The following is a 19,157-nucleotide window of genomic DNA, read 5'->3' on the forward strand; positions in this document are numbered from 1 at the left end:
GGAGAAGAGGACCTAAGGGACTTAGGTAGGGGGTTCGAAGTGGTCGACTGATGTGAAGCACTGCCGGGATTCCTGTTTTTCCCACCTCAGGCCCTCTTCCAATCCTCGCGTCCTAAAGCCTCTCATTTCCAAAGGCCCATACAGAGACAGAGACAGCGAGATACACAGAGACAGAGACGCCGAGGCACCAGCATCCCTCTCCCCCTTCTGTCCCGCCCCGCCAGCCTGACGGACATCCGCTCTCAGCCAATGGAGCCTACGATATACCCTGGAGGAGCCAATGAGAGACAGAGGAGGGCGGAAGGTTCCCCGCCCCCACTTCTAGGCTTGGTTGAGCCGTGCAGGTAGGTCCTGGGCTGGGGGAGCCGCCGTTGGCACTGGTGCCCCGGGGGGTGGGGGCACGAGTGGGTAGAGGTGATGGTGGGGAAGGGGCGGCGGCCCCCTACGGGGAGCCCGAGGGGGCGGCGCGGCCGGGAGGCGGGGGGCCGAGCGGCCCGGGGAGCGGGCGCCGCGGAGGGCCCTGGAAGCGGCTGGGCTGGGGGAGCGGGTACGCGTGTGCGGGGCTGAGGGACTCCCGCCCCGCGCCCACCGGTAGGCCTGGGCCACAGGCTGCCCACCAAGCGGCCGGGGGCTGGCCGCCTGGGGGGGGGGCGGGCCGGGCCGGGGGTGCAGAGCGGAGCCTGGGACGCCAGGCCGAGCCGAGGTGGGACGGACCGACGCGGAGAGGAAGGGAAGCTGCATCCCGCGGGCCGCCCCCTCCTGAAGAGAGCCGGGGCAACGGCCACCGGCGCCTCTACCCCGAGCCCACTGCCCCACTAGCCCCCTCCCTAACAATGGGAGTGGGGCAGGAGGAGTCGCCCCACTGCGGGAAGGCTGGCGGGCGGGGGGGCGGAGGTTTGGGACTAGGGTCCAAGGCGGGGGGAGGGGTGAGAACCCGGGCTCTCCCCTTTCTCTTCTCTCGCTGTCTTTGGAGGTGGGGATCTTGGGGGGGGGCTCTTAAACCCTCCTAAGATTGGGTCAAGAGTCAAAACTCCTCCCGCCCCCTCCCCCCAATCCGATGAGCGGTAAGGAAAGTGATGGACAAGTGTTCGAAGCCGAAGTGACAAACGCTTAGCAAGAACAAATCCACTCTGGAGGTTTTCAATATTTACATTTTTTTTTTTAAGTGAAGGTACTTTACTCTTTCAATTTTTTTTTTTCTTTTCAGAATTTATGTTTTAAGAGGTGAGTGCTTTATATTTGTCCCTACTCGGGGCAATCCTCCATTTTAAGCGAAGCAGTAACTGGTTAAGCTGGAATTTCATTCAGGCCTAGGACTTGAACAAGGATCCTGTAGGAGGTCATTTAGTTCATCCTCTTGCCTGCCTACAAACTTAAATTGTTTGGTCTGCTTTTAAAGATATCTAGGAAAGAAGGGTCTTTTATTTTCTTGTACTACTTGGGTGAAGAACAGGTCTTATTTTTCACATAAACCGATGCAGAAACTTAAGTTCAAGAAAATTTAGGACAGTTGGAATCATCAGAGGTTTTTAATTTACTGAATACAATTAAATGTGGCAAGGATCTTTTTTAGGTGGTCAATTAACAAGTCACTTTTTGATAATTATGAAATACTGTGGATAATCATGTTTTCTGTCTGGGATTTTAGTTTTCTAATTCTTTGATAAGCAGTTTTATATTCTATAATATGTGTTACATATTTATTTCTTGTTTATGTAAAGTGTTTTTCTCACACACATCCACCCACACATTTGCCTTTTCCAAAGGGAATTTTATCTTGCATACCTTTTTTTTTAATTTTTTAGTTGTAGATAGACACACTACCTTTACTTTATTTATTTTTATGTGATGCTGAGGATCAAACCCAGTGCCTCAAGTGTTAGGCAAGCACTCTACCACTCTACCATCACCTTTTCCGGTTAATGAAAAAAGTTAGAACTTCCAAGGTTTTTCCCAGATAGCTGAAATCAATTCGTGTATTTTATTTTTTTGTCTAAATGAAAATCCTTTCTTTCAGAAACCTTCTTGAAACAATTTTCCTACTTGCTCCTATCTGGTGACTAAGGGAATTACTAAGACTCTTCTCGTTCATTTCTGAGTATTGTCTGAACTATTCCTGACACTATGAATGCTACTTGGATGCCTCTTAAGGTAAGATGTGTTGTTTTTCGTTACCAAGTTTATTTTATTGACTTTTTTAAAATTGAGAAATTCCGATTCTTAAATTTGTACTCTTCAGTCCCCTTACCCTTTCCGGTCAAAACCTTAGTATTAGTTTCCTAGGATTTGTAAATTGTTATTATTCTTGATTATTGGTGTAAAATATTAGTGCAGTTCTCAAATCAACATTTATTATAATGATGTGTTTATCTTTTTAACTTTAAATTATAACAGCCTGCGTAATTGTAGAATTCTGTTCCAATCCTGGTAGCATGGATTGGCATTCAGACTTCCAGGTCCACTTTCAAACAGGTACTTTAGAGTCATAGGTACTAGGGTGTGTCCCACTCTTGCAAATCAGTAGCTGATTCATGTGTTACAAAAGATGTGTCATTAACCATTTGTTTACTCTGAAACTTCATGTAGTATATTAGAACACTCTAAGGCCTGCTGGTTTATATGTACAACTCTTTGGAGAGTCCTCCTGTTGCTCCATAGGTGTGTGAGATTTTTACATTTATTTTTTGGTACTGGGGATTGAACCTAAGGGTGCTTTACACAGAGCTACATTCCCAACCCTTTTTATTTTTTATTTTGAGACAGGGTCTTGGTAATTTACTGAGCATCTTGCTAAATTGCTGAGTCTGGCCTTGACTTGCAATCCTTCTGCTTCATCCTCCCGAGCCACTGGTGGATTACAGGCGTATGCCACCATGCCTGGCTTTTTTTGTTTTTTTTCTTCAACAGGTGGCACTTGTGCCAAATTTCACCTTATAGGGTTAAACCTCATTTGGGCATTGTGGACAGGTGACCTTTAGATGAAAAAGCTCCTGTTGATGTGGTGGTTCTCCAGACTCTTAGGACACCTTCTGATCTCTTATATACAGATGGCCAAAGAACTCTCCATTAGAACTAAGTAGAGGACATAGTTTATGACATATATAGGGAAGAAGTGGGAGGAAGGACAGAGAAAATGATGGAAGCTCTTTACCAACTTGATCTTCCTTTGGAGTTCGATACTAGTTTAGAAAAGATTGTTTTGTGGTAATCTGATCTGTTTAATTCCAGATAAATGGAATGGTGGATAAGTCAGAATAATGCAATCTGTTTAACCTAAATATTTGAACTTGGGGCTGGGGATATGGCTCAGTTGGTAGAGTGCTTGCCTTGCATGCATAAGGCTCTGGGTTCGATCCCTAGCAACATAGGGGGAAAAAATTTAACTAAATATTTAGACTTGTGGGAAATCTTTAGGTAATGTAGATGGGAGTTTTCATCCTCATTTATGGTTTAGCTGCTATTGTTGTTTAATGACTGTTTGTATTAGTATAAAAGAAGCTAAAGTATCATAATTTTTCCAGCATTTTTCCCTGTAGAATTGGAGGGGTTTGCATGGGGGTTAACCAGGAATTCTTGACTGTAGGAATTCTGACTCCCTAGGAATCAGATGACCTTGTATGGAGCATTTCTACATTTTTTTTTTTTTGGCAGTGCCTGGGATCAAACCCAGAGCTTCATGAATGCTAGGTAAAAGCTCTGTCACTGAGCTATGCTTCAGCCCTTGTTTCCTCCTCCTCCTCCTCGCTTCTTCTTCTTTTATTGTAGTAGAAGTTAAACCCAGGGGTGCTTTACCACTGAGCTACACTCCAGTCCTTATTTTATATATTTTTTTATTTTGAAGTAGGGTCTCATTAAGTTGCTGAGGGTCGTGGTGAGGCTGGCATTGAACTTATGGATCCTCCTGCCTCAGCCTCCCAAAGTTGTTGTTTGCACTTTTTTTTTTTTTTTTAATATTTATTCTTAAGTTTTAGGTGGACACAATATCTTTATTTTACATTTATGTGATGCTGAGGATTGAACCCAGTGCCTAGTGCATGCTAGGTGAGCACTCTACCACTGAGCCAGATCCCCAGTCCCATTGTTTGCACTTCTTAACAATGCCTCGATGCTCCTAGAAAACAGTCAAGAAGATTGGGATCAGTATATTGGATTTCATGTTATAGTTCCTTGGTTTTAATTAAGGTATTAGATTCAGGGAGGCCTGCTTTTTAACACATCTATCATGTTTCAGGGTTTTACCTCTAAATCTTTGAACTTGGGGTGTTACAATATAGTAACCTCTGAAGTGTACAAAAAGGTCTTTTTTTTTTAGTTGTAGTTGGCCACAAAACTTTTATTTTATTTATATGTGGGCTGAGGATCGAACCCAGGGCCCCGCATGCACTAGGCAAGCGCTCTACCGCTGAGCCACAACCCCAGCCACAAAAGGTCTTTAGCATGGCAGAAATACAGAATGAATGTCAGTGTTCCATACAGAGTTACTACCTGTTAACTACTTGAGGATACAGGGATGTGGCTGTCTTAATTTTATGTTCCCTTTAATTCTTTGATCAGTGGAAAATATCTTCAAACAAAGTTCAAACAAATTTTTTATTTGCTAACATTTTCCTCGTGATTTTTATTACTTTAAAAAATTCATAAATTGTAGTGTTTGGGGCCGGGGTTGTGGCTCAGTGGTTAAGTGCATGCATTGCACATGTGAGATACTCGGTTTGATTCTCAGCAACACCTAAAAATAAATAAAAAATAAAGATATCGTGTCCATGTATAACTAAAAAAAGTTAAAAAAAATTGTAGTGTTTGATCTGGGCAGAAAAAAAGCATCATTTTTGGGGAGGAATGGAACAAATTACAGTCCTGCGTGTGTGGCCTGGAGCCATCATCAGTTGTCTCAGGTAGTTCTTAAGGGCTACCAGGTACCTGGTGTGCTGGACTGAACTCTGAGTTGGTAGCTGGAGAGGGAACTTCTTTCTTTTTTTTCGTTTTTTAAAAAAATATTTATTTTTTCAGTTGTAGTTGGAAACAATACCTTTATTTCACTTATTTATTCTTATATGATGCTGAGAATTGAACACAGGGTCTCGCACGTGCGAGGCGAGCGCTCTACCGCTGAGACACAACCCCAGCCCCAAAATATAAACTAATTTTTTTTGTGTGTGTGTATGTGGATTGAAACCAGGGCCTTGTGCACGTGAGGCAAGCACTCTACCAACTGAACTATATCCCCAGTCCTAAGTTATATCCCCAGCCCTCTATTGTTAATATCATTAAAATATTTCTGGGATGTATTTCCAAATTGGAGCTACTTATTTTTTAAGTAAAAAGAAATTATATGTTAGTTAAAATGTGTATTTTGAAGCTAAAATATTCATTTTCTGTACTTCATATGCGTTGCTTCTAAGTGTTTTAGAATTAACTCTGTAGTTCTGCCAGGCGTTAAATGTGAGACTTGAGTATGTGCTTGTTGCCATGCTTATAGAAAATAGTGCTTGTGGGGCTGGGCATGTGGCTCAAATGGTAGTGCCCTTGCCTAGCATGCCTAAGGCACTGGGTTTGATTCCCAACACCAGATTAAAAAAAAATATATATATTGTGTCCACCTAAAACTAAAAAATAAATATTAAAAAAAAAGTGCTTGTACTTATCCATCTCAAAAATCAAGGTACCAAAGAAAAAATAACTCCAAACAAAACTCCTCAATTTAAGGCACTCTTGTTAGTTAGAAGTTCCTATGGAAATTCTTATTTATTCTTTTTTCTCTATATCAGAGATCTGTATCTTTTTAAAACCTGAATATTGCCAGCCATGACTAAGCAATATCAGTGTTTCCATTTCCAGCACAAAGAAGAAAGGAAGGCAGGCTGGAAGGAAGGAATAAAAAGAAGATAGAAAAAAAAATTTGTTTGGTTTATACATGCATTAAAAAAAACTCTAGAGGAGCCAGGTACAGTGGTACAACCTCAGATATTCAGAGGTTGAGGTAGGAGGATTGTAAACTTGAGGTCAGATGGGGCAAGTTAATGAGACCCTGTCCCAAAATGAAGTAAAAAGAGACTGGGATGAAGCTTGGTGGAGGAGCATTTGCCTGTCATGTGCAAAGCCCTGCATCTGATCCTCAGACTGAAAAAAAAGAAAAAAGGAAAAACAATTTAGAAGAATACACAAGAAAATGGTGACATTGGTTGCCTGTTAAGTATAGGAATTAGGCAGGTAGAGGAGAGCATGGGAAGAAGACTTCTTTTTTTTTTAAGAGAGAATTTTTTTTTAAAAAATATTTATTTATTTTTTAGTTTTCGGTGGACACAACATCTTTATTTTATTTGTATGTGGTGCTGAGGATCAAACCCAGCGCCTCGCGCAGGTCAAGCGAGCATGCTACCGCTTGAGCCACACCCCCAGCCCTAGAGAGAATTTTTTAATATTTATGTTTTAGTTATCGGTGGACACAACATCTTTGTATGTGGTGCTGAGGATTGAACCCGGGCCGCACGTGCTACCGCTTGAGCCACATCCCCAGCCCAAGAAGACTTCTTACAATACTTTCTGATATTTATATCAAATTCAAACACTTGAATATAAAATTAAAATCCAGCATCTTAGTCCTCACATTTTTCTTCTCCTGTCTGGAGGTCAGAGAAGTGGTAAGCCATAGCTGAAAGGGCAGACTAGTGTACACTGCCCGAAGGGGGATATATATGTAAAGCGTTCAGTAATCTAAGACATGTGCTTTCTTGGGATCTTGAAGAATTTTTCTTTTGGGGGGGCAGTACTGGAGATTGAACTCAGAGGCACTTGACCACTGAGCCATGTTCCCAGCCCTATTTTGTGTGTTATTTGGAGACAGGATCTCACTGAGTTGCTTAGTGCCTGGCTTTTGCTGAGGTTGGCTTTGAACTCAGGATCTTCCTGTCTCAGCCTCCTGAGCTACTGGGATTATAGGCGTGTGCCACTGTGCCTGGCTGGGATCTTAAAGAATTTTGAATTTATAGATGTGTATTTTTAGTAGTGAACTGCAGTGTCAGATATTAAATTTTTTTTTTACTTAAGTTTTAGTAAAAGGTTTTCACTATTATTCCCTCAAGTTTGCAGTTAGATATACTGTTATCATTCTTGGCTATATGATTTTAGTGATTTTCTTAATCTTTCTGAGGTTTAGGGTCAGGGTCCTTCTTTGTACTGGAAATAATAATACTTCAGAGGATTTTTGTGTGTATTATATCTGTAAAGGACAAGGGGAAGTGTCTGGCTTAGTGAATTACTACTGTTGTTATAATAATTACTATTAATAATAGCTCCTCATACTCTAGTAGTAAGAATGGTGCTCTGAGCCAGGTGTGATGGCGCATGCCTGTAATTCCAGCAGTTTGGAAGGTTGAGAAAGGAGGATCACAAGTTCAAAGACAGCTATCAGCAATGACAAGGCACTTAGCAACTCAGTGAGAACCTGTCTCAAAAAAAAAAAAAAAAAAGTAGGGGGGGGGTCCTCTGGTTGTGTGATATTGAGCAAATTCATTAACTTTTTAGAGCCTTGGTATCCTCATCTTTGAAAAGAGTATAATTAGGGCTGATGCTGTAGCTCAGTGGTAAAGTGCTTGTCTTACATGTGTGAGTAAGGGAATAGCCACAGTAAGTTTTGGAGGTACAGAGAATATGTAAGTTATGGGTTCAATCCTTAGTACCACTTAAAAATACATAAAGATGGGCTGGGGATGTGGCTCAAGTGGTAGCGCGCTCTCCTGGTATGCGTGCCGCCCGGGTTCGATCCTCAGCACCACATACAAAACAAACATGTTGTATCCGCCGATAACTAAAAAATAAATATTAAAAAATTCTCTCTCTCTCTCTCTCTCTCCCTCTCCCCTCTCTCACTCTCTCTTTAAAAAAAATACATAAAGATACTGTGTGTTCATTTATAATTAAATAAATATTAATAAAAGAAAAAAAAAGGGTATAATTATAGTACCTCAATCCTAGGTTGGATTTTTATTGATGTAGTGTAGTTAGGCTAGCACATGGTAGGTGCTCAATAAATATTAATTGCAAATTTTCTTCATGACATCTATTTGCTAGGGCTTCCATAGCAAAGTGACATAAACTTAATGGTTTAAAGAACAGAAATTTAGGCTGGGTATAGTGGTGCATGCCTGTAATCACAGCAGTTTGGGAGGCTTAGGCAGGAGGATTCCAAGTTTAAAGCCAGCCTCAGAAGTTTAGGAAGGCCCTGAGCAACTTAGTGAGATCCTATTTCCAAATAAAAAATAAAAAGGGCTAATAATAAAAAAAAAAAAAAAAGAAAAAAGAAATTTATTGTCTCCCAGTTCTGGTTTCTTTTTTTGGCAGGGGTGGGTGGGGGGTAGGGGTAGGTACCTAGGATTGAACCAGGGATGCTTAACCACTGAGCCACATCCCCAGCCTTTTTTTTTTTTTGTATTTTATTTAGAGGCAGGGTCTCACTGAGTTGTTTAGGGCCTTGCTAAATTGCTGATGCTGGCTTTGAACTCTTGATCCTTCTGCCTCAGCCTCCTAAGCCGCTGAGATTACAGGGGTGCCACAGCACCCAGCTAAGGTTTTCTTTTGAAACCCAGAGGGAAGTCCAGTGCAAAATGATATGGTTTTGTCTGTGTGCATTTTATGGAGAGGAAGAGTTCAGTGCTTTCACATCTGATTTTTATAGTTGTCTGGGATTTCTCCAGATAAGTAGGTGTTATGATGTTGGGGTGCCAGTTTTCATTAAGAGACTAGTTCCCATATTCCTTCTCTTCTCTCCTTATTCTGAAGTGAAGGGGTCAATTGATTGACTGGACTATGAGGCAGGGCTACTGGACCAGGCTAGAGAGTGCTCAGAGAGAGCTGAGCAGGCTGAGGCAGAGCACCAGTGATGCAGGTTGGGTGTGAAGAGAAGTCAGGTAGCAGGAAAGAGAGCCAGCCTTGGACATTGCTGGCTACTTTGCACCAGAAGAGTAAGGGAATAGCCACAGTTAGTTTTGGAGGTACAGAGAATATGTAAGTTACTTGATTTAAAGAAATTGGGAAAAAAGCTACCTTTTTTTTTTTTCCCCTTTTTTCTAGGGATTGAACTCAGGGGCACTGAGCAACATCCCTAGCCCTTTTTAAAAATTGAGGTAGGGTCTTGCTAAGTTGCTGAAATTGGCCTTCAACTGTTTGTGATTCTCTTGCCTTATCCTCTGGAATAGCTGGGTTAATCTAACCACCATACCTGGGCTGGCTGGTCTTATCATTACCACCATTTCTGCCTATTCTTTCACAGTTTTGTTTTCTTTCTTTCTTTCTTTTTTTTTTTTTGGTACCAGGGATTGAACTCAGGGGCACTCAACCACTGAGCCACAGCCCAGCCCTATTTTGTATTTTATTTAGAGACAGGGTCTCACTTGAGTTGCTAAGTGCCTCACCATTGCTGAGGCTGGCTTTGAATGCAATCCTCCTGTTTCAGCTTCCCAAGGAACTGCTGGGAGCTGCTGGGATTACAGAGCCACTGGGATTACAGGTGTGCATCGCCACACCCGGCTCTTTAACAGTTTTCTTTGCAAGCCATCTGCTTTTATTCTTTAAAGCATCAGTTGGGGCTGGGATTGTGGCTCAGCCGTAGAGCACTCGCCTCCAATGGGTGGGACCCAGGTTCGATCCTCAGCACCACATAAAAATAAAGGCATTATGTTGTGTCCATCTACACCTAAAAAATAAATAAATATTAAAAAAATTATTAACCTTATCTTGACCTCCTCTCCTCTCACCCTATGCAGTTGCTGGGGGACATCTTAGGTCTTTGTCTAACTTGCCATCCATATGCTGATGATTTGCAAATTTTTTTTTTTTCTCCCACTTCTGACTAGTTTTGTGATCTCCAGACATCTCCACTTTGTTGTCCCAGGGGCATTTAGAAATGTCCTTATTATTCACGTCTCCAAGTCCATCTTCTTCCAATCTTCCTATCCTAGTGAGTGATACTGTTACACATCCAATCACTCAAATCAAGGATTCTGGAGGCTTCTAGATTCCTTCTTCTGCCATCATAGTTATCCCCACTTCTCTATTCTGAGTTCAGAATTTCACTATTTTACTTGCATAACTTTAATCATCTTCTAATCATTTTCTTTGACTGCCTTTAACAAGTTGCTGTCAAAGTGATCTTTGTAAATGCAGGCCTCCTTGTAGCTCTTCTAGTTTTTAAGGTACAGTTCAAATGCTTTAGCCAAGTACTCAAGCCCTTGGTGCAGTTCCTCCTATGCTTCCTGTTATTCCTTGCCTTCTGGACCTTCACACAGGCACTTGACTCTGCTTAAAATGGCCTCTATTCTGTTCTGGAAGCACTTCCTTACTCCTTTAATAACAGTGGTGGTAATAACAGTAATAAAAGAGGCTTACACTGGTGGAATTGTGGTCTCTTGAGTGTGTGCCTGCTCTGCAGTATGCATACCTAGCACTTCTATTGTGTAGCGACTGGTAGTTTGCTTCTATTTCACCTTTTCAGGTCTCTAAATTCTTTGAGAGTAAGGGCTGGCTTTAATTACTTGCACTTGATGGCACTCAGTAAATGTGTGTTGAATGAATGGTCTAAGCACTACATTGAGAACTTGAGGAGAATATCAGTGGAAAAGCTGATTTAGTGGCACCTGTTTTCCAGTCCTGTACTTACCTGTTGGAACAGTAGGATCCAGTCTATGTTGTGAGCAGCTTTGGAATAAGGGTTGCCAAGGTTTACTGTAATTATACTATTTGTGGTGCAGAGGATTGTACCTAGGGCCTGCATGTTAGGCAAAATGCTGTACACTGAGCTACACCCCTGTCCATATTATTATTTTTTAAAATAATCTTACATTGAATGCTGATATGCAAAGCTGTTTTTGTTTTCTTATGTTTGCTTTTGGCCAAAGAGAACCAGTTTGCTAACAACCCAGTGTCACGTATAGGAAATGAATATTATTTAGGCCTATGATGTACCAATCAGTTGGTGTATTTGGCAGGAATCTGATGATGCTAGAATTCTTTAGGACATGCCAGGTGTGGTGGTGCATGCCTATAATCCCAGGAATTTGGGAGGCTGTGGGAATGTAGCTTAGTGGTATACTACCCCTGGGTTCAATTCCCAGTGCCAAAAATAAACAGAATTCTTTGTGACATTAGTTCTTGCGTTTCCACTTCTCTGTCAAATCTCCATTAAGTTTAATTTTAGGTGCACAAAATCTTTTTTTTTTTTTCTTCCCACTGTGTATAAATAGTGCTTGTAATCAATAGCCCAGAAAATGGGAAAGTTTGTAATCGTAGTCCACTTTCCCTTTATCTGGCTCCTGATCATATTGATATTTTTTGGCCAGGAGGGGGAGCTGAAGTCACTGATATGTGACTTCATCTCAACTGGCTTTCAGCAATTTATCAGCCCAGGAGAAAGTAAGAAAAGCTTTACTGGCAACTTTATCAGAGTTTACAAAGAAGAAATGAAATACAAATGACTTAAGAAGCATGTGAGAAACATTTTAATTCTGATAAATAAATCAAAATAATACGGGTTAAATGACAAGTATTTTTTACCTATCAAATTGGTAATTGAATTCTGCTTTTGAAAGGTGGTGAGGGGACAGTCTCCAAAATTAGTAGTGGACGTATGCATTGGCCCCAGTTCTTCTGGAGGATATTTTGAGAGCATATATAATATTTTGATGGTAAAAGCATCCTTTAATTCAATAATTCTACTTCTAGGAATTTGCCCAAAGGGGAAGAATAGAGATACTTAGAAAGATTTGTGAACAAAGATATTCATAAGCACCAGGATTAATGGGAAAATAAATGATGGTTTATTTAATGGTAGATCATTATACAACCAACCATAAAATATTATTTTTTGAAGAATTTTAAATGTTTTATGTTGAATATATGATAAATGAAAAATTCAGGACAGGGTTATATAAGGAATATTCCAAATGTATAAAAGATAAAGAATATGTATATATTTATATACATATATGTATATATTTATATATATGTATATATTTATATATTTATATACATATATTTATATACATGTAATATGTATATATTTATATACATATATTTATAATTATGTATTACATACACATACCTAGATAAAAGAATGGAAGGCTGGGGGTGTTGCTCAGTGGTAGAGGCACTAGGTTTGATTCTGAGCACCACATATAAATAAATAAATAAAGGTTCATTGACAACTAAAAAAAATATTAAAGAATAGAAGGAACTATACCAATAATTTAATATTTGCTTTTGGAAAGAGAGAACCCGTTTGCTGACAGCCATTGTCATATGAATCTATCAGCCAAATTTGTTCTATATAAATTGGCACCAAGGGATAATTTGTGATGAGGTGTTATATTAAGATAAAAGAAAAAAGATTAACCTCAAAAACTTAGGGTTTTACTTCAGACATCACTTCTATTTTGTAGGACTCCAGAATGGATTTATCCATAAATTTATTTAAAACACTTCTTGGAAATCTATCTTTAACTCTTAATGCTTCTTGATGAAAACACATTCTATAGATTTATCTGTTACAGAAAAATATACTCTAACTTTTCAAGCTTAAAAGTTTAATATTTTGTATTGAGATTTGGTAGATAAATTAGTATTTATCATACTGATATATATTCTGATTTTTAGCTTTCCTGTCTTCTCAATTGAAGGTGCTTGATTTTATTTTTATTTTTGTGATACTGGGGATTGAACTCGGCCTCATACATGCTAGGTTAGTAGTGCTCTTCCACCCAGCTGCATCCTCACCCCAAGGTGTTGATTTTTAAATTTAATCTACAGGCCAGGCGGGGTGACACATGCTGTGATTCCAGCAGCTCAGTAGGCTGAGTTAAAAGGATCGAGAGTTCAAAGCCAGCTTCAGCAACTTAGTGAGGCTGTAAGCAACTTAGCAAGACCCTGACTCTAAATAAAACATAAAAAGAGCTGGGGATGTGGCTCAGTGGTTAAGTGCCTCTGGGTTCAATCCCTGGTGTCCCCGCCCCCCTCAAAAAAAAAAAATCTCCAGTGAGACCTCCTTCACCCTCTTTTCCTCTTTTGTCATTTTCTTTGGATTTAAAAAAAAAAATATTATTATTTTTTTTTAGTTGTAGATGGATTATTTTGTTTGTTTCTTTTTATGTGGTGCTAAGGATTGAACCCAGTGCCTCACACATGCCAGGCAAGTGCTCTGGTACTGGGCTACAGCCCCAGCCCCTTCTTCTTTGGATCTTTGTCATCATTGTTTTTCCCTTCTGGATTTATTTATAACCTCTCAGATGATTTTATTTTATTTTTTATTAAATATTTTTTAAGTTTGAGGATTACATTTTTTAAGAGATTTTTTTTTTAATATTTATTTTTCAGTTTTCGGTGGACACCACATCTTTATTTTATTTTATGTGGTGCTGAGGATCGAACCCAGCGCTCTGCACATGCCAGGCGAGCGCGTTACTGCTTGAGCCACATCCTCAGCCCGAGAATTACATTTTATAAAACTATAAATTTGGTAGAAGGATAGGAAAATATATTTAAGTTTTCTCTTTGTTGCTAATATAGTTTGGTCTTTTTTTTGGTTGTAGAACATCACATTGTCTTTAAGGAACATTCTATAATTATTCAGAAATTCCTTCCTGGACTAGAACTCATAAATTATATTTTAAGTATAATTTAAGTTTTCATTCTGTAAATGCTTTACTTTTCATTTTTCTTTTTTTTAAAAAAATATTTATTTTTTAGTTGTAGTTGGACACAATACCTTTTATTTTATTTATTTATTTTCATGTGGTGCTGAGGATTGAACCCAGGGCCTCACACATGCTAGGTAAGTGCTCTACCGCTGAGCCACAATCCCAGCCCCTACTTTTCATTTTTCCATATTATAACGTATTTGCCATTTTCCTGCCTACAATATTTTAGTATCTTCTATCAGTGGGCTCTTAGAAGTAACCCAGAGTTAAGAATCACCTTGCTAGCTCTGATGGTTAGAAAGCTTTAGTTAAAATGTACTTCTCTTTGGAATTTCCACTTTGGGCCCAATTTTGTCTACACAGGAACTGCCTAGAGCAAGTCTAGTTTCTCCTCCGCTGGACAGGCCTTCCTATGTTTAGACAGCTTTCATCCTTGTTGAAGTATTCTCTTGGATGAAAATAAATCCGAAGTTTTACAAATGTTTCTCATTTAATGCACTTAGAAATTCTTACCATCTCTCAGTTCCCTTAGTTTTCCGACTCATTGTGGCATTTCGTTATCAGAAAGTTCATCAGTTTATCTGCAGAATGGAGAATTCTTTGTATCTTTTATTCAGTTTATGAAAATATTAAATACAGCATTTGTAAAACATTTCCTAAGATCAGTCCTTATTTCTTCATTTGAGGAAGTTCCTCAGCATCTATCCATAATTTTCTATGTTTTAAATCATGCCTCATTTGTAGTAAATAGTCTCAATTCTGTGGTTACTCAGGTTTTAAAAAATGTAGAATTTTATCAAGACTTTCATGAAAGCAAATTTAAATCATACTTTTTTTTTTTTTTCCCCCTGTACTGGGAGTTGAACCCAGTGGTGGTCTACCACTGAGCCACATTCCCCAGCCCTTTTTATATTTAGACAGGGTCTTCCTAAATTGCTGAGGCCCAAACTTTCGGTCCTTTTGCCATAGCCTCTGGAGTCCCAGGGATTTTAGGGTGCTTGCCATTGCTCCTGGCTTAGGTGCTTATTTTCTTTTTGGACTGACTGGCATGTGGTTTTCCCTTTTAGAAGCCCTCATATTACTAATGCTGATTTGCCTTCTGATCCCATCCTTCATTAGAGGCCAATTTGGTCCATTTGGAGTTGTAGAGACATTGAGTAGATGGGAGTTAACACTGGTGGCATTTAAAAATTTTTTTGTTTTATTTTTTTGGGGTACAGGGATTGAACTCAGGGGCACTAAACCACTGAGCCACATCCCCAGCCCTATTTTTGTATTTTATTTAGAGACAGAGTCTCACTGAGTTTCTTAGCGCCTCACTTTTGCTGAGGTTGGCTTTGAACTCGAAATCTTCCTGCCTCAGTCTCTCAAGCCACTGAGATTACAGGTGTGTGCCACCACTCCTGGCCATTTAAAAATTTTTGTTTAATGTCTGTTTGAGTGCCTAAATATTCCTGAGAGTTGAGCAAGGGGCTGGGTAAATGTTGATAAAGGAAACATTTGAATTCTGTCCTCTTGGGATTTATAGAAGGTCACTTCTCTCATTTGACTGTCACCTAGGATGTTCTCACCAGCCATTTTATAATTTATACTTAAATGCCTTTAAAACCCAGAGACTTATTTTGGGACTCAAGACTACCTGGCATCTGATATATCAGTTTGGAAGCATCTTGTTTGTTTAATGATGAGTTTGGTTCACTATTAGTGATTTACTCACTCACTCACGGTACTGGGGATTGTACTGTGGTGCTTTACTACTGAGCTATATCCCTAGCTTTTTTTATTTTGAGACAGGGTCTTGCTAAGTTGCTGAGGCTGGTCTCAAACTCTTGATCCTCTAGTGTCAGCCTTCCATGTTACTGCCATTACAGGTATGCTCCACCGAGCTTAGTTTGTAATCTGTATGCTTTAAAAAGAATAATTTAGAAATAGGTTTTCTTCTCTCATATCTTCTACAGTAAATATTGAAGCAAATAAAATTGTTTATTAGCTATTTTGCTTTGATTACTGTTAATACCCTATTTATCAAATGCCCCATCCAATCTTTGATATCTAGCTTTTATATATTTAAACAATCTCCTAGTAGCTTTGCATTTACTTGTAAGGTTTTAATTGTTGTTTTACCTACATAGATCTTTCTGCTCCTATACTTTGTGGTCTTTCATTGCTTTCAATCATTTATGTTGTACTACTTTGAAAAAAGTTGTTTTTCTTCCTCCTCTTTCCCTTTACCATGCTGCTTAACAATTTGAAATTTTTAATTGAGCACCTAATTTTATATTTTGTGGTACTAGGGATCAAATCCAGGGTCTCACATGTGCTAGGCAAGTGCTGTACCACTAAGCTGTATCCCAAATCCTTTTTATTTTTTTTGTATATTTATTTTTTAGTTGTAGTTGGGCACAATACTTTATTTTGTTTATTTTTATGTGGTGCTGAGGATTGAACCCAGGGCCTAGCACGTGCTAGGCGAGCATTCTACCACGGAGCCACAACCCCAATCCTTATTTTTTATTTTTGTTAAATATATTTTTAGTTGTCAATGGACCTTTACTTTTGCTTATTTATATGCAGTGCTGAGAATCAAACCCAGTGCCTCACACTTGCTAGGCAAGCGCTCTACCACAGAGTCACAACCCCAGCCCCCCACCCCCGCCCTTTTTAAAATCGTATTTTTTTTAAATACATTTTTTAGTTGTAGATGAATACAATACCTTTATTTTATTTATTTTTATGTGGTGCTGAGGATTGAACCCAGTTCATCACACGTTAGGCAAGCATTCTACCACTGAGCTACAACTGCAATCCCTTAAAATCTTAATTTGAGATAAATAAAATCACTAAATTGCCCAGGTTGGCCCTGAACTTATGATCTTTCTTCCCCGATTTCCTGAGTATCTGGGTTTATTAGGCATGTGCCACTGATGTCTTGCTGGGCTCTTGACTTTTATGATCTTTTTTTTTTTTTGAACTGGGGATTGAACCCAGAGATGCTTTGTTACTGAGCTCTCATCCAAAGCTCTTCTTATTTTTTATTTTGAGACAGAGTCTCACTAAGTTTTCTAGGACTCAGCTAAGTTGTTGAGGCTAGCTTGGAACTTGCCATCTTCCTGACTCGGTCCCTGGGATTATAGGCATGTGCCATGGCACCTGACTCAGTAAAATGTTTTAAAGTCTATTTCTACACTTTATGTTGCATCTTTTCCTTTAAGTGAAATTTTAATTTTATATGATGAAAGTCTAGATTTTAAAAAATTGGGTAGCCGGGCTGGGGTTATAGCTCAGTGGTGCAGCGCTTGCCTAGCATGTGTGAGGCCCTGAGTTGGTTCCTCAGCACCACATAAACATAAATAAATAAAGGTATTGTGTCCATCTACAACTGAAAAAAATATTTAAACAAAAATTGTGTAGCCATATATTTTAATTTTCAACTACTAGTTAAATGTTTTTATCTCTATTGCAAGTGGGTCTTCTATGTCAATTTCTAATTATAATTTAGAATAAAATCTGTTATATATATATGTGTGTGTATATATTACATATATTTATCTTAGGCTCTAATATTTTTGAGAAAGAATTTATTATATAGTTTAAAATTTTACATATTTCCTTCCAAAAGAAGCTTTGTGTTGTTAAATGTGTGTTGAACCCTACTTTATTATTATTATTACTACTACTACTACTACTGTATTTTTCAGGCTTCTGGATCATTGAGCTTTCGAGTTAAAAGAAACCTTGCTTTAAGTTGATTAAGCTCTTTTGTTTTATACTTGTAGAAATTGAGAGCAGTGAAGGCATTTGTCTGAAGTCATACCTTTACTTTAGTTGTAGACCTGAACCTAGACTGCTAGTCCAATGTTAATTATCTTAGTCCACTGATTACTATGGGATAGATGTGTGCTCATCACATTTACATTAGATTGTATGCAACAAAAAAGTTGTTGATTTACAGAGGAAAAAAATAAAATGATCAGTCCTTGAAAGTAAGTTGTTTGATCAGCATATTTTCTGTTGTTCAGCACATACTCTCCTCAGAAGCTCATATTGTGGATCAGGACATCTTCTTTATATGCTGGGTAGTGCTGGCAATGCCAATGCCAAATTCTTTCTCTTTGAACTACCCTTTTTTTTTTTTTTAATAGAAGGCTTGCCAACAATCTGTTACAATATTCTTCAGGCAGAGTATAATACTGTTAACTTTTTTTAAAGCTTTTTAATAATACATTCCAGTCCTAAGTCCCTGATGATAACCCTCCCAGTAATAGGATTTTGTGTTCCTTAAACTATTCATTTACTGATGTCTTAACTTTAGTCATTCCTTTAAATGACTGATTTTATCAGTGACATGTTGGGTCTTCCTCATTTCATTCTCTTTTTTTGTTGTTGTTGTTTTGGTAGTGGGGATTGAACCCAGGGGATTGAACCACAGAGCCACATCCCCAACCCTTTTTATATTTTAAGACAGGGTCTTGTTAAGTTGCTGAGACTGGCCGTGAATTTGAGATCCTCCTGCCTCAGCCTCTCTTGGAGTCCCTGAGATTAAGGCATATATGCTCCTGTGCCCAACCTTGTTTCCTTCTCACAGAGATTAATTTAGAGTAACTTGAGTTTGAAGGAAACACAAGTTTCGCTTATATATGATGTTGGCAATGAGTTTGCAAACCTAACATGAAGGCAGATTAGTACTCTGAGGTAACTTTTCAAGGGGAAATAAATTGCAGAAGTGTGGCTTACCTTCAAGTTGTTCATGTTTTTTATGCAAAATGAAGTTGTATAGAAACTAAGTGCTATTTTGGCATATTCTCTCTCTCTCTCTCTCTCTCTCTCTCTCTCTCTCTCTTTCCTTTATTTATAAGAAACAGAACTGAACTGACAAGAAAGGCACTTGAAAACCACTTGGTTTTTAAAATTAATTTATTCATTTTTATGTGGTTCTGGTGATTGAACCCAGGGCCTCACATGTGCAAGGCAAGCACTCTACCACTGAGCGAGCTACAGCTCCAGCACCCTTTATCTTTCTTAATAGTCTTATTGAAATACATTTTCCTTATCAAAATTAATCCATTTATGATGTACAAATAAGTGAATTTTTAATATACTTCCCTCTTCCCAAAGAAACTCTGTTAACAGTCAATCTCTATTATCATTTCTCTCCTCAGACCCTGGCAACCATTAATTTTCTTTTGGTCTCTATGGAAATATCTGGGCTGGACATGTCACATCATATAACATGTGGTTTTTTTAAAAAATATTTTTTAGTTATACATGGACACAATATCTTTATTTTGTTTATTTTATGTGGTGCTGAGGATCGAGCCCAGTGTGCTCTACTGCTGAGCCACAGTCCCAGCCCTAACATATGGTCTTTCATGACTGACTTCTTTGACTAAATATTTAAAACAAACAAACAAACAAACAAACAAAAACCTAAGGATTGAACCTAGGGCCTTGCCCAAGTGCTTGGCAAGTGCT

At 38.9% G+C, this 19,157-nt stretch overlaps 1 protein-coding gene across 7 annotated transcripts in view; it reads left to right on the plus strand.

Moving 5' to 3' along the window:
- Window positions 1–323: 323 nt before the first annotated feature.
- The window catches only part of Kansl1 (KAT8 regulatory NSL complex subunit 1), a 180,179-nt gene continuing 161,345 nt past the window's right edge, over window positions 324–19,157 (plus strand). For 2 of the 7 annotated variants that reach the window (XM_046421059.2, XM_058572297.1), the window contains exon 1: window positions 1,269–2,151. The gene's annotated coding sequence lies outside the window, so the exon portion shown is untranslated. Of the gene's footprint in view, window positions 345–965; window positions 1,225–1,268; window positions 2,152–19,157 lie in introns of those variants that run through there. The other 5 variants (XM_046421051.2, XM_058572301.1, XM_046421033.2 and 2 more) reach the window with 4 other exon arrangements.

Source organism: Marmota monax, unplaced genomic scaffold (assembly GCF_021218885.2).
Source record: "Marmota monax isolate L192 unplaced genomic scaffold, Marmota_monax_Labrador192_F-V1.1 WCK01_AAM20220418_F8-fsc00322, whole genome shotgun sequence".
Classification (NCBI taxonomy): domain Eukaryota; kingdom Metazoa; phylum Chordata; class Mammalia; order Rodentia; family Sciuridae; genus Marmota; species Marmota monax.